Source organism: Heterodontus francisci, unplaced genomic scaffold (genome assembly GCF_036365525.1).
Source record: "Heterodontus francisci isolate sHetFra1 unplaced genomic scaffold, sHetFra1.hap1 HAP1_SCAFFOLD_159, whole genome shotgun sequence".
NCBI classification, from domain to species: Eukaryota; Metazoa; Chordata; class Chondrichthyes; order Heterodontiformes; family Heterodontidae; genus Heterodontus; species Heterodontus francisci.
Window position 1 is genome coordinate 1,106,925 of NW_027140908.1, and position 12,638 is coordinate 1,119,562.

Sequence of the window (12,638 nt, forward strand, 5' to 3'; positions counted from 1 at the left end):
TGTTACTGGGTATCAGTTTATGTCTTTGTTACTTGGTGTCAGTGTATGTCTTTGTTACTTGGTGTCAGTGTATGTCTGTGTTACATGTTGTCAGTGTGTGTCTATGTTACTGGGTGTCATTGTATGTCTTTGTTACTTGGTGTAAGTGAGTGTCTGTGTTACTGGGTATCAGTGTATGTCTTTGTTACTTGGTGTCAGTGTATGTCTGTGTTACTTCGTGTAAGTGTGTGTCTTTGTTACTTGGTGTAAGTGTATGTCTTTGATTCTTGGTGTCAGTGTATGTCTGTGTTACTTGGTGTAAGTGTATGTCTTTGTTACGTGCTGTCAGTGTTTGTCTTTGTTACTTGGTGGAAAAGTTTGTCTGTGTTACTGGGTATCAGTGTGTGTCTTTATGACTTGGTGTCAGTGCATGTCTTTGTTACTGGGTGTCAGTGCATGTCTTTGTTACTTGGTGACAGTGTGTGTCTGTGTTAGTCTTTGTTACTTGGTGTCAGTGTGTGTCTGTGTATGTCTTTGTTACTGTGTGTCTGTTTTTGTCTATATTACTGGGGGTCACTGTATGTCTTTGTTACTTGGTGCAATGTGTGTCTGTGTTACTGGGTATCAGTGTATGTCTTTGTTTGTAGGTGTCACTGTATGTCTTTGGTACTTGGTGTCAGTGTATGTCTGTGTTACTGTGTTTCAGTGCATGTCTTTGTTACATGGTGTCAGTGTATGTCTGTGTCACTTGGTGTAAGTGTGTGTCTTTGTTACTTGGTGTAATTGTATGTCTTTGTTAATTGGTGTCAGTGTTTGTCTTTGTTACTTGGTGTAAGTGTATGTCTTTGTTAATTGGTGACAGTGTATGTCTTTGTTACTTGGTGTAAGTGTGTGTCAGTGTTACTGGGTGTCAGTGTGTGTCTGTGTTACTGGGTATGAATGTATGTCTTTGTTACTTGGTGTAAGTGTATGTCTTTGTTACTTGGTGTCAATGTATGTGTTTGTGACTTGGTGTCATTGTATGTCTTAGTTACTGGGTGTCAGTGTATGTCTTTGTTACTTGGTGCAAGTGTATGTCAAAATAATTGGTGTCAGTGTATGTCTTTGTTACTTGGTGTAAGTATGTGTCTTTGTTACTTGGTGTAAGTGTATGTTTGTGTTACTGGGTATCAGTGTATGTCTTCGTTACTGGGTGTCAGTGTGTGTCTTTGTTACTTGGTGTAAGTGTGTGTCAGTGTTACTTAGTATCAGTGTATGTCTTTGTTACTTGGTGTAAGTGTGTGTCTGTGTTACTGGGTAACAGTGTATGTCTTTGTTACTTGGTGTAAGTGTGTCTCTGTGTTACTGGGTATCAGTGTATGTCTTTGTTACTTGGTGTCAGTGTATGTCTTTGTTACTTGTTGTAAGTGTGTGTCTGTGTTACTGGGTATCATTGTACGTCTTTGTGACTTGGTGTCAGTCTATGTCTTTGTTACTGGGTGTCAGTGTATGTCTTTGTTACATGGTGACAGTGTGTGTCTGTGTTAGTCTTTGTTACTTGGTGTCAGTGTGTGTCTGTGTCTGTCTTTGTTACTGTGTGTCTATGTTTCTCTATGTTACTGGGTGTCAGTGTGTGTTTGTTTGTGTTACTGGGTGTCAGTGTGTGTCTGTTTTACTTGGTGTGAGTGTATGTCTTTGTGACTTGGTGTCAGTGTATGTCTTTGTTACTGGGTGTCAGTGTATGTCTTTGTTAATTGGTGTAAGTCTGTGTCTGTGTTACTGGGTGTCAGTGTGTGTCTTTGTTACTTGGTGTCAGTGTATGTCTGTGTTTAATTTTGTCAGTGTGTGTCTTTGTTACTGGGTGTCAGTGTATGCCTTTGTTACTTGTTGTAAGTGTGTGTCTGTGTTACTGGGTATCAGTGTATGTCTTTGTTACTTGGTGTCAGTGTATGTCTTTGTTACTGGGTGTCAGTGTATGTCTTTGTTACTTGGTGTAGGTCTGTGTCTGTGTTGCTTGGTACCAGTGTATGTCTTTGTTTGTTGGAGTCTGTGTATGTCTGTGTTACTGGGTATCAGTGCATGTCTTTGTTAAATGGTGTCAGTGTATGTCTGTCTTACTTGGTGTAAGTGTGTGTTTTTGTTACTTGGTGTCAGTGTATGTCTGTGTTACTTGATGGAAGTGTATGTCTTTGTTACTTGGTGTAAGTGTGTGTGTGTGTTACTGGGTATCAGTGCATGTCTTTGTCACATGGTGTCAGTGTATGCCTGTATTACTTGGTGTCAGCGTATGTCTGTGTTACTTGGTGTAAGTGTATGACTTTGTTACTTGGTGTCAGTGTATGTCTTTGTTACTTGGTGTCAGTTTGTGTCTGTGTTACTTGGTGTAAGTGTGTGTCTGTGTTACTGGGTAACAGTGTATGTCTTTGTTACTTGGTGTCAGTGTATGTCTGTGTTTAATTTTGTCAGTGTTTGTCTTTGTTACTGGGTGTCAGTGTATGTCTTTGTTACTTGTTGTAAGCGTGTGTCTATGTCACTGGTTATCAGTGTATGTCTTTGTTACTTGGTGTCAGTGTATGTCTTTGTTACTTGTTGTAAGTGTGTGTCTGTGTTACTGGGTATCATTGTATGTCTTTGTGACTTGGTGTCAGTCTATGTCTTTGTTACTGGGTGTCAGTGTATGTCTTTGTTACATGGTGACAGTGTGTGTCTGTGTTAGTCTTTGTTACTTGGTGTCAGTGTGTGTCTGTGTATGTCTTTGTTACTGTGTGTCTATGTTTCTCTATGTTACTGGGTGTCAGTGTGTGTTTGTTTGTGTTACTGGGTGTCAGTGTGTGTCTGTGTTACTTGGTGTGAGTGTTTGTCTTTGTGACTTGGTGTCAGTGTACGTCTTTGTTACTGGGTGTCAGTGTATGTCTTTGTTACTTGGTGTAAGTCTGTGTCTGTGTTACTTGGTACCAGTGTATGTCTTTGTTTGTTGGGGTCAGTGTATATCTGTGTTACTGGGTATCAGTGCATGTCTTTGTTACATTGTGTCAGTGTATGTCTGTCTTACTTGGTGTAAGTGTGTGTTTTTGTTACTTGGTGTCAGTGTATGTCTGTGTTACTTGGTGTAAGTGTATGTCTTTGTTACTTGGTGTAAGTGTGTGTGTGTGTTACTGGGTATCAGTGCATGTCTTTGTTACATGGTGTCAGTGTATGCCTGTGTTACTTGGTGTCAGCGTATGTCTGTGTTACTTGGTGTAAGTGTATGACTTTGTTACATGGTGTCAGTGTATGTCTTTGTTACTTGGTGTCAGTTTGTGTCTGTGTTACTTGGTGTAAGTGTGTGTCTGTGTTACTTGGTATCAGTGTATGTCTTTGTTACTTGGTGTAAATGTGTGTCTGTGTTACTGGGTAACAGTGTATGTCTTTGTTACTTGGTGTCAGTGTATGTCTGTGTTACTTGGTGTAAGTGTGTGTCTTTGTTGCTTGGTGTAATTGTATTTCTTTGTTACTTGGTGTCAGTGTATTTCTTTGTTACTTGGTGTAAGTGTGTGTTTGTGTTACTTGTTGTAATTGTGTGTCTGTGTTACTTGGTATCAGTGTATGTATTTGTTACTTGGTGTAAGTGTGTGTCTGTGTTACTGGGTAACAGTGTATGTCTTTGTTACTTGGTGTCAGTGTATGTCTGTGATACTTGGTGCAAGTGTGTGTCTTTGTTACTTGGTGTAATTGTATGTCTTTGTTATTTGTTGTCAGTGTCTGTCTGTGTTACTTGGTGTAATTGGATGTCTTTGTTACTTGGTGTCAGTGTATGTCTTCATTACTTGGTGTAAGTGTGTGTCTGTGCTACTGGGTATCAGTGTATGTCTTTGTTACTTGGTGTCAGTGTATGTCTTTGTGACTTGGTGTCAGTGTATGTCTGTGTTACTTGGTGTAAGTGTGTGTCTTTGTTACTTGGTGTAAGTGTGTGTCTGTGTTACTGGGTATCAGTTTATGTCTTTGTTACTTGGTGTCAGTGTATGTCTTTGTTACTTGGTGTCAGTGTATGTCTGTGTTACATGTTGTCAGTGTGTGTCTATGTTACTGGGTGTCATTGTATGTCTTTGTTACTTGGTGTAAGTGAGTGTCTGTGTTACTGGGTATCAGTGTATGTCTTTGTTACTTGGTGTCAGTGTATGTCTGTGTTACTTCGTGTAAGTGTGTGTCTTTGTTACTTGGTGTAAGTGTATGTCTTTGATTCTTGGTGTCAGTGTATGTCTGTGTTACTTGGTGTAAGTGTATGTCTTTGTTACGTGCTGTCAGTGTTTGTCTTTGTTACTTGGTGGAAAAGTTTGTCTGTGTTACTGGGTATCAGTGTGTGTCTTTATGACTTGGTGTCAGTGCATGTCTTTGTTACTGGGTGTCAGTGTATGTCTTTGTTACTTGGTGACAGTGTGTGTCTGTGTTAGTCTTTGTTACTTGGTGTCAGTGTGTGTCTGTGTATGTCTTTGTTACTGTGTGTCTGTTTTTGTCTATATTACTGGGGGTCACTGTATGTCTTTGTTACTTGGTGCAATGTGTGTCTGTGTTACTGGGTATCAGTGTATGTCTTTGTTTGTAGGTGTCACTGTATGTCTTTGGTACTTGGTGTCAGTGTATGTCTGTGTTACTGTGTTTCAGTGCATGTCTTTGTTACATGGTGTCAGTGTATGTCTGTGTCACTTGGTGTAAGTGTGTGTCTTTGTTACTTGGTGTAATTGTATGTCTTTGTTAATTGGTGTCAGTGTTTGTCTTTGTTACTTGGTGTAAGTGTATGTCTTTGTTAATTGGTGACAGTGTATGTCTTTGTTACTTGGTGTAAGTGTGTGTCAGTGTTACTGGGTGTCAGTGTGTGTCTGTGTTACTGGGTATGAATGTATGTCTTTGTTACTTGGTGTAAGTGTATGTCTTTGTTACTTGGTGTCAATGTATGTGTTTGTGACTTGGTGTCATTGTATGTCTTAGTTACTGGGTGTCAGTGTATGTCTTTGTTACTTGGTGCAAGTGTATGTCAAAATACTTGGTGTCAGTGTATGTCTTTGTTACTTGGTGTAAGTATGTGTCTTTGTTACTTGGTGTAAGTGTATGTTTGTGTTACTGGGTATCAGTGTATGTCTTTGTTACTGGGTGTCAGTGTGTGTCTTTGTTACTTGGTGTAAGTGTGTGTCTGTGTTACTGTGTATCAGTGTATGTCTTTGTTACTTGGTGGCAGTGTATGTCAAAATACTTGGTGTAAGTGTATGTCTTTGTTAGTTGGTGTCCGTGTGTGTCTGTGTTACTGGGTGTCAGTGTATGTCTTTGTTACTGGGTGTCAGTGTCTGTTTGTGTTACTTGGTGTAAGTGTGTGTCTTTGTTACTTGGTGTCCGTGTGTGTCTGTGTTACTGGGTGTCAGTGTATGTCTTTGTTACTGGGTGTCAGTGTATGTCTTTGTTACTTGGTGTAAGTGTGTGTCTGTGTTACTGGGTATCAGTGTGTGTCTTTGTTACTTGGTGTAGGTGTTTGTCTGTGTTACAGGGTGTCAGTGTATGTCTTTGTTACTGGGTGTCAGTGTGTGTTTGTGTTACTTGGTGTAAGTGTGTGTCTTTGTTACTAGGTGTCCGTGTGTGTCTGTGTTACTGGGTGTCAGTGTATGTCTTTGTTACTGGGTGTCAGTGTATGTCTTTGTTACTTGGTGTAAGTGTGTGTCTGTGTTACTGCGTATCAGTGTGTGTCTTTGTTTCTTGGTGTAAGTTTGTGTCTGTGTTACTGTGTATCAGTGTATGTCTTTGTGACTTGTTTTCAGTGTATGTCTTTGTTACTGGGTGTCAGTGTGTGTCTTTGTGACTTGGTGTCAGTGTATGTCTTTGTTACTTGGTGTAAGTGTGTGTTTGTGTTACTGGGTATCAGTGGATGTCTTTGTTACTTGGAGTCAGTGTATGTCAAAATACTTGGTGTAGGTGTATGTCTTTGTTACTTCGTGTAATTGTCTGTCTTTGTTACTTGGTGTCAGTGTATGTCTGTGTTACTTGGTGTAAGTGTGTGCCTTTGTTACTTCTTTTCAGTGTATGTCTTTGTTACTTGGTGTAAGTGTGTGTCTTTGTTACTGGGTGTAAGTGTATGTCTTTGTGACTTGGTGTCAGTGTATCTGTTTGTGACTTGTTGTCAGTGGATGTCTTTGTTACTGGGTGTCAGTGTATGTCTTTGTGACTTGTTGTCAGTGGATATCTTTGTTACTTGGTGTAATAGTCTGTCTTTGTTACTTGGTGTAAGTGTATGTCTTTGTTACTTGGTTTAAGTGTATGTCAAAATACTTGGTGTAAGTGTATGTCTGTGTTACTTGGTGTAAGTGTATGTCTTTGTTACTTGGTGTAAGTGTGCGTCTGTGTTACTGGGTATCAGTGTATGTCTTTGTTACTGGGTATCAGTGTATGTCTTTGTGACTTGTTGTCAGTGGAGTTGTGGATAGTGCCGAAGGATGTTGTCGGGTACAGAGAGACATAGATAGGCTGCAGAGCTGGGCTGAGAGATGGCAAATGGAGTTTAATGCGGAAAAGTGTGAGGTGATTCACTTTGGAAGGAGTAACAGGAATGCAGAGTACTGGGCTAATGGGAGGATTCTTGGTACTGTAGATGAACAGAGAGATCTTGGTGTCCAGGTGCATAAATCCCTGAAGGTTGCTAACCAGGTGTATGTCTTTGTTACTTGGTAGCAGAGTATGTCAAAATACTTGGTGTAAGTGTATGTCTTTGTTACTTGGTGCAAGTGTGTGTCTTTGTTACTTGGTGTCAGTGTGTGTCTTTGTTCCTGGGTGCCAGTGTATGTATTTGTTACTTGGTGTCAGTGGATTTCTTTGTTACTGGGTGTCAGTGTATGTCTTTGTTACTTGGTGTAAGTGTATGTCAAAATACTTGGTGTAAGTGTCTGTTTGTGTTACTTGGTGTAAGTGTATGTCTTTGTTACTTGGTGTAAGTGTGCGTCTGTGTTACTGGGTATCAGTGTGTGTCTTTGTGACTTGGTGTCAGTGTATGCCTTTGTTACTTGGTGTAAGAGTGTGTCTGTGTTACTGGGTATCAGTGTATGTCTTTGTTACATGGTGTCAGTGTATGTCTTTGTTACTGGGTGTCAGTGTGTCTTTGTGACTTGGTGTCATTGTATGTCTTTGTTACTTGGTGTAAGAGTGTGTCTGTGTTACTGGGTATCAGTGTATGTCTTTGTTACATGGTGTCAGTGTATGTCTTTGTTACTGGGTGTCAGTGTGTCTTTGTGATTTGGTGTCAGTGGATGTCTTTGTTACTGGGTGTAAGTGTATGTCTTTGTTACTTGGTGTAAGTGTATGTCAAAATACTTGGTGTAAGTGTATGTCTGTGTTACTTGGTGTAAGTGTATGTCTTTGTTACTTGGTGTAATTGTGCGTCTGTGTTACTGGGTATCAGTGTATGTCTTTGTTACTGGGTATCAGTGTATGTCTTTGTGACTTGGTGTCAGTGTATGTCTTTGTTGCTGGGTGTCAGTGTGTGTCTTTGTGACTAGGTGTTAGTGTATGTCTTTGTTACTTGGTGTAAGAATGTGTCTGTGTTACTGGGTATCAGTGTATGTCTTTGTTACTGGGTGTCAGTGTGTCTTTGTGACTTGGTGTCAGTGTATGTCTTAGTTACCTTTTGTAAGTTTGTCTCTGTGTTACTGTGTATTACTGGATGTCAGTGTGTGTCTGTGTTACTTGGTGTAAGTGTGTGTCTTTGTTACTTGGTGTCCGTGTGTGTCTGTGTTACTGGATATCAGTGTGTGTCTTTGTTACTTGGTGTAAGTGTGTGTCTGTGTTACTGGGTATCAGTTTATGTCTTTGTTACTGGGTATCACTGTATGTCTTTGTGACTTGGTGTCAGTGTATGTCTTTGTTACTTGGTGTAAGTGTGTGACTGTGTTACTGGGTATCAGTGTATGTCTTTGTTACTTGGTGTCAGTGTATGTCTTTGTTACTTGGTGTCAGTGTATGTCTTTGTTACTGGGAGTCAGTGTATGTCTTTGTTTCTGGGAGTCAGTGTGTGTCTGTGTTACCGGGTATCAGTGTATGTCTTTGTTACTTGGTGTCAGTGTATGTCAAAATACTTGGTGTAAGTGTATGTCTTTGTTACTTGGTGTAATTGTCTGTCTTTGTTACTTGGTGTCAGTGTATGTCTGTGTTACTTGGTGTAAGTGTGTGTCTTTGTTACTTGGTGTCAGTGTGTGCCTGTGTTCCTGGGTGTCTGTGTATGTCTTTGTTACTTGGTGTAAGTATATGTCTTTGTTACTTGGTGTCAGTGTACGTGTTTGTGACTTGTTGTCAGTGGATGTCTTTTTTACTGGGTGTCAGTGTATGTCTTTGTTAAGTGGTGGAAGTGTATGTCAAAATACTTGGTGGACGTGTATGTCTGTGTTACTTCGTGTAAATGTATGTCTTTGTTACTTGGTGTAAGTGTGCGTCTGTGTTACTGGGTATCAGTGTATGTGTTTGTTACGGGGTATCACTGTATGTCTTTGTTACTTGTTGTCAGTGTATGTCTTTGTTACTGGGTGTCAGTGTGTGTCTTTGTGACTTGTTGTCAGTGTATGTCTTTGTTATTTTGTGTAAGTGTGTGTCTGTGTTACTGTGTATCAGTGTATGTCTTTGTTACTTGGTGGCAGTGTATGTCAAAATACTTGGTGTAAGTGTATGTCTTTGTTACTTGGTGAAAGTGTGTGTCTTTTTTACTTGGTGTCAGTGTGTGTCTGTGTTACTGAGTATCAGTGTATGTCTTTGTTACTTGGTGTAAGTGTATGTCAAATTACTTGTTGTAAGTGTATGTCTTTGTTACTTGTTGTCAGTGTTTGTCTTTGTTACTGGGTGTCAGTGTGTATCTTTGTGACTTGGTGTCAGTGTGTGTCTTTGTTACTTGGTGGCAGTGTATGTCAAAATACTTGGTGTCAGTGTATCTCTTTGTTACTTGGTGTCAGTGGATTTCTTTGTTACTGGGTGACAGTGTATGTCTTTGTTACTTGGTGTAAGTGTATGTCTTTGTTACTTGGTGTGAGTGTGTGTCTTTCTGAATTTGTGTCTGTGTGTGTCTGTGTTCCTGGGTGTCAGTGTATGTCTTTGTTACTTGGTGTCAGTGGATTTCTTTGTTACTGGGTGTCAGTGTATGTCTTTGTTACTTGGTGTAAGTGTATGTCAAAATACTTGGTGTAAGTGTATGTCTGTGATACATGGTGTAATTGTCTGCCTTTGTTACTTGGTGTAAGTGTATGCCTTTGTTACTTGGTGTCAGTGCATGTCTGTGTTACTTGGTGTAAGTATGTGTCTTTGTTACTTGGTGTAAGCGTATCTCTTTGTTACTTGGTGTCAGTGCATGTCTTTGTTACTTGGTGCCAGTGTATATATGTGTTACTTGGTGTCAGTGTATGTCTTTGTTACTGGGTGTCAGTGTGTGTCTTTGTGACTTGGTGTCAGTGTATGTCTTTGTTACTTGGTGTAAGTATGTGTCTGTGTTACTGGGTATCAGTGTATGTCTTTGTTACTTGGTGTCAGTGTGTGTCTGTGTTACTGGGTATCAGTGTATGTCTTTGTTACTGTGTATCAGTGCGTGTTCCTGGTTGTCAGTGTGTGTCTGTGACTCTAGGTGTCAGTATTTAGTTTAGTTTAGAGATACAGCAGTGAAACAGGCCCTTCGGCCCACCGAGTCTGTGCCGACCATCAACCAACAATTTATACTTATCCTACACGAATCCCATATTCCAATAACATCCCCACCGGTCCCTATATATTTCCCGACAACCTACCTATTCTAGGGGCAATTTATAATGGCCAATTAACCTACCAACCTGCAAGTCTTTGGCATGTGGGAGGTAACCATAGCACCCGGAGGAAAACCACGCAGACACAGGGAGAACTTGCAAACTCCGCACAGGCAGTACCCAGAATCGAACCCGGGTCACTGGAGCTGTGAGGCTGCAGTGATAACCACTGCGCCACTGTGCCACCCAGTGTGTATCTGTGTTACTGGGTGTCAGCGTATGTCTCTGTTACTTGGTGTAAGTGTGTGTCTTTGTTACTTGGTGTCCGTGTGTGTCTGTGTTACTGGGTATCAGTGTGTGTCTTTGTTACTTGGTGTAAGTGTGTGTCTGTGTTACTGGGTATCAGTTTATGTCGTTGTTACTGAGTATCACTGTATGTCTTTGTGACTTGGTGTCAGTGTATGTCTTTGTTACTGGGTGTCAGTGTCTGTCTTTGTGACTTGGTGTCAGTGTATGTCTTTGTTTCTTGGTGTAAGTGTGTGTCTGTGTTACTGGGTATCAGTGTATGTATTTGTTACTTGGTGTCAGTGTATGTCTTTGTTTCTGGGAGTAAGTGTATGTCTTTGTTACTTGGTGTAAGTGTGTGTCTGTGTTACTGGGTATCAGTGTATGTCTTTGTTTATTGGTGTCAGTGTATGTCAAAATACTTGGTGTAAGTGTATGTCTTTGTTACTTGGTGTAATTGTCTGTCTTTGTTACTTGGTGTCAGTGTATGTCTGTGTTACTTGGTGTAAGTGTGTGTTTTTGTTACTTGGTGTCAGTGTGTGTCTGTGTTCCTGGGTGTCAGTGTATGACTTTGTTACTTGGTGTAAGTGTATGTCTTTGTTACTTGGTGTCATTATATGTGTTTGTGACTTGTTGTCAGTGGATGTCTTTTTTACTGGGTGTCAGTGTATGTCTTTGTTAAGTGGTGTAAGTGTATGTCAAAATACTTGTTGTCAGTGTATCTCTTTGTTACTTGGTGTCAGTGGATTTCTTTGTTACTGGGTGACAGTGTATGTCTTTGTTACTTGGTGTAAGTGTATGTCTTTGTTACTGGGTGTCAGTGTGTGTCTTTGTGACTTGGTGTCAGTGTGTGTCTGTGTTCCTGGGTGTCAGTGTATGTCTTTGTTACTTGGTGTCAGTGGATTTCTTTGTTACTGGGTGTCAGTGTATGTCTTTGTTACTTGGTGTAAGTGTATGTCAAAATACTTGGTGTAAGTGTATGTCTGTGATACTTGGTGTAATTGTCTGTCTTTGTTATTTGGTGTCAGTGTATGTCTGTGTTACTTGGTGTAAGTATGTGTCTTTGTTACTTGGTGTAAGCGTATCTCTTTGTTACTTGGTGTCAGTGCATGTCTTTGTGACTTGGTGCCAGTGTATATATGTGTTACTTGGTGTCAGTGTATGTCTTTGTTACTGGGTGTCAGAGTGTGTCTTTGTGACTTGGTGTCAGTGTATGTCTTTGTTACTTGGTGTAAGTGTGTTTCTGTGTTACTGGGTATCAGTGTATGTCTTTGTTACTTGGTGTCAGTGTGTGTCTGTGTTACTGGGTATCAGTGTATGTCTTTGTTCCTGTGTATCAGTGCGTGTTACTGGGTGTCAGTGTGTGTCTGTGACACTAGGTGTCAGTATTTAGTTTAGTTTAGAGATACAGCACTGAAGCAGGCCCTTCGGCCCACCGAGTCTGTGCCGACCATCAACCAACAATTTATACTTATCCTACACGAATCCCATATTCCAATAACATCCCCACCGGTCCCTATATATTTCCCGACAACCTACCTATTCTAGGGGCAATTTATAATGGCCAATTAACCTACCAACCTGCAAGTCTTTAGCATGTGGGAGGTAACCGTAGCACCCGGAGGAAAACCACGCAGACACAGGGAGAACTTGCAAACTCCGCACAGGCAGTACCCAGAATCGAACCCGGGTCACTGGAGCTGTGAGGCTGCAGTGATAACCACTGCGCCACTGTGCCACCCAGTGTGTATCTGTGTTACTGGGTGTCAGTGTATGTCTTTGTTACTTGGTGTAAGTGTGTGTCTTTGTTACTTGGTGTCCGTGTGTTTCTGTGTTACTGGGTATCAGTGTGTGTCTTTGTTACTTGGTGTAAGTGTGTGTCTGTGTTACTGGGTATCAGTTTATGTCTTTGTTACTGGGTATCACTGTGTGTCTTTGTGACTTGGTGTCAGTGTATGTCTTTGTTACTGGGTGTCAGTGTCTGTCTGTGTTACTGGGTATCAGTGTATGTATTTGTTACTTGGTGTCAGTGTATGTCTTTGTTACTGGGAGTAAGTGTATGTCTTTGTTACTTGGTGTAAGTGTGTGTCTGTGTTACTGGGTATCAGTGTATGTCTTTGTTTATTGGTGTCAGTGTATGTCAAAATACTTGGTGTAAGTGTATGTCTTTGTTACTTCGTGTAAATGTATGTCTTTGTTACTTGGTGTAAGTGTGCGTCTGTGTTACTGGGTATCAGTGTATGTGTTTGTTACGGGGTATCACTGTATGTCTTTGTTACTTGTTGTCAGTGTATGTCTTTGTTACTGGGTGTCAGTGTGTGTCTTTGTGACTTGTTGTCAGTGTATGTCTTTGTTATTTTGTGTAAGTGTGTGTCTGTGTTACTGTGTATCAGTGTATGTCTTTGTTACTTGGTGGCAGTGTATGTCAAAATACTTGGTGTAAGTGTATGTCTTTGTTACTTGGTGAAAGTGTGTGTCTTTTTTACTTGGTGTCAGTGTGTGTCTGTGTTACTGAGTATCAGTGTATGTCTTTGTTACTTGGTGTAAGTGTATGTCAAATTACTTGTTGTAAGTGTATGTCTTTGTTACTTGTTGTCAGTGTTTGTCTTTGTTACTGGGTGTCAGTGTGTATCTTTGTGACTTGGTGTCAGTGTGTGTCTTTGTTAC